The sequence below is a fragment of the Opisthorchis viverrini genome, assembly GCF_000715545.1.
Source record: "Opisthorchis viverrini unplaced genomic scaffold scaffold232, whole genome shotgun sequence".
In the NCBI taxonomy this organism is placed as follows: Eukaryota; Metazoa; Platyhelminthes; class Trematoda; order Opisthorchiida; family Opisthorchiidae; genus Opisthorchis; species Opisthorchis viverrini.
The window spans coordinates 81,206-84,412 of NW_008752096.1; the positions used below are offsets into that span (position 1 = coordinate 81,206).

Consider the following 3,207-nt stretch of genomic DNA (forward strand, 5'->3'; position numbering starts at 1 on the left):
CTGGGGAGAATCGGTGATAGTGCCCATTTTCAAAAAGGGGTGCGTAGTGAGTGTGGTAACCACAGGGGGATCAGCTTGACCCCGGTTGTAACGAGACTGTTGGCGTCAGTTGTGCTTCGTCGCCTTACGGTGGCTCGTGAGATGCTGACTCGCGAGCAGCAAGCGGGATTTCGGCCTGGTGGGGGTTGTGTCGACCAAATCTTCACACTACGTCAGGTGCTAGAACAACGCCATACGTATAAGCAACCTACAATTCTAGTATTCCTGGATTTCCGAGACGCATTCGACTCGGTTGCCTTATCTGTTTTTCTTGAGACGCTTGCCCACCAAAGAATGCCCCGGAAGTTTGCAAACATAATACGTTCTTTGTATTCTCAGACTTCCGGACGTGTGAGAGTGTACGGAGAGCTCTCCAAAAGCTTCCGCACACAAAGCGGTGTCCGTCAGGGATGCCCACTCTCTCCATTCCTTTTTAACTTCGTGATCGATGAAATAATGAGACGAACGCTGGAGGGTCTCCAAAACCCTGGTGTTCAAATAGTCTGTGAAGAAAACCTTGTCGATCTGGAATATGCAGACGACATCGTTCTCATGTTCGAAGAGGCGTAGAAGGCGCAAGTATTCTTGGATGAACTGACCAAATGAGTGCACTTGTCGAAACCAGTGGCTCCATTTCATCATGGAGATCCAGCAACCGCACATCGTGCATTCAGCTGTCCAGTTTGTGCCCTTCGGTCCGTGTATAACGTAGTAAATTCTGGTAACTGGTGCCCTTCTTCGTGCTTCCGTGACCAAGTATCGTACGTCCAACCACGATCCAGCTGGTTTTTTCGGATTCCATGGCTTTTCGGATGACCAAATCGTAGGGAACAACCACAGAAACACCCACACTTGAGAGGGAAAAACTCGGAAACAAAAAGAGATTTATGTAGCACACGGGATCTGAAAGTAACGTAACAAGAAAACGGCACGGACATGAACAGTGACAGGGATTACTGCTTCATTGACGTAGTCAGTGAAGCGAACGGGTGGGTGGAATTCTTGGCCGAGGATGTTTGTACGGCTCGTGGACAGTGTAGTTGACTGCGCGGTTAACGGGCAAGGGACCGTGGGATTGCAGGATTGCGTTTGCAGTGCCTCCGCACTCAGTCCTGCTTTTATGCACCTCAGCCGGCTACCTCCGAAAGTGACGGCTTCAGTCTGTTGACTGACATCAATTCACACTTTCCTAATTTATCAGTGAAATATTTCTACAAACGATACTGTGGGGTCTGATTCATGGAATTTAAGATAGTAGCTATACATTGTTTCTAACGAAGAAGGGTGAGTATGTGTATGGAGCCTCGAGTAGATGAAGTGGGTCGATTGTTTTCTGCTGGTGACTGACCTGAGCGGGCGCATATGGTCTCGCAGAGGGTAATTTAGTCGCGGTAATCACAAGCCGACGAAGCTTTGGAGGTGTCGACCTCACCAGGTAGTCGGAAGAAGCATCTGTAGGGCAACTCTCTCGTAGATTGGCTTTTGATGTGTTTCTGAAGCTAAAAGAACAAATGTAGAGTTCCCCACCAAGAATGCTTATTGATCTCCCGCAGCGCTATTTTAAGTTGAGGGTGAAAGCGTTCGATCGGCTGACTAGCTGTTGGATGACCTATTGTTACCTTGTCGAGCTCATGGTTTGATGTGTTGAGTAAGCCGTCGGTAGTTGCTTCAAAATGGGATCCCTAAACCAAACTAAGCAACGCAGTCAGTGAGAAATGTGCGGGTAATCGTTTCTAGGTTGCAGTCAAGAGTTAGTATTGCTTCTGGCCACCAGTTTTCGCTAGTTAACACGTAGTGCCTTTAGGTGGCTTTAAGGAGTCGACGGTATATACGTGTACGTTATAGGATCTTCCATCTGGTATGGAAGATGTACCTTAGTGTGTTGATAGGGTAGATACGTGTTAGTCCACCCGTGGATATCTTATACTTTGGACCGCACAAAACATTGCGATACTAGCCCAACAGTGTGCCCCTTCCTGGGTGGGTTAGATCATAGCCTTTCGTACACCACACGTCCTAGATAGGGAGGAGCTAAGAGCCAAGACGTCCTCGCAGGCGTGTAAGTGGGTTGTGGATGGCAAAGAATTTGCTAGCACTTGTATTCGCAACGGTGTCAGCTGCAGTGTTTTCGACCCAGGGACGTGCCGTATGTCGATGGTGAGCTGTGCGATATATTCTGGTTGACGGGGTTCCCTATAGAAGTGCCTATCAAACGCCTCCTGGAAGGCGTATACCAGGGGGTTTTGATAGATAAACACAATGGATTTTTGACCATCCAGCTTTTGTCGGAAGTGGGACATCGTTAAGTAGATGACAAGGAGCTAACGACCGTAGGCATTGTAGCGCTACTCCGCTGGCATCCGTTTGGAGTTGAAAGCTGGAGGTTCACTATCCTCAGCATATTACTGTAGAACAGCACTAGTTCTGGATAGTTTGGTTCGGATCTTTTTGTTGCAGATACACGGTAGCCATGACAGAGATGCGACCGAAGACGAAACTGCTGCCTGTAATAAAACGGCCAGAGAAATCTGAATGAAGATAGGACTAGAAAAGCAGTTCGTGACATTAAAAAAACAGAGGGGCATATTGGACGTACCAGTCACTCGTCATCGTCAATCAACCAACCGACGAAGCGTGGCCCACATCTTGGAAGTCAAGTCAAGCACTTACATGCATCTACGCCTTGCTAAAGGAATCCTGTGTTTATAATTCACTGACTTCCGCAGTTCCTCATGAGAATGGCGACTAATCAAAGATAGCCGTGTTAAGATCACTCTATGCTACACTTATGATAGATATACGCACAAAGAACTGGATATGTCAATTTTGTCAAGTGGCCTTCTTGTGTTCCTAATTATGAAGCGGACTGATTGGTGCCATGTCGAACCGTGAAGAGTTTTATAAATCTGAATAATACTCTTCGGGTGCCAGCCGTCCCTAATAACCGAAACGGTTCTCGCCCCTCACGGACATTCTGGCACGACCTTGTGGAACACTCTGTGACTCATCATCATCATCAACGACAGCATGACATCAGTGGTCAACCCCAATGCTTCACTGCCGTACAACCATGACTTATTTGAAAGCCTTATTGTAAAGAAAAGAATAAAGGTGGATGAGGGAGGGACTTAGTGCTAGCTTAACACAATCATTCCGAGGTGCCTACAC

The 3,207-nt window shown here is 47.4% G+C and overlaps 1 protein-coding gene across 1 annotated transcript in view; it reads left to right on the plus strand.

The window, feature by feature from the left end:
- Nucleotides 1–3,207, plus strand: part of T265_11016 (hypothetical protein) — a gene marked incomplete at both ends in the record, with an annotated part of 65,935 nt that overhangs the window by 1,019 nt on the left and 61,709 nt on the right. The gene's annotated exons all lie outside the window — the stretch shown is intronic.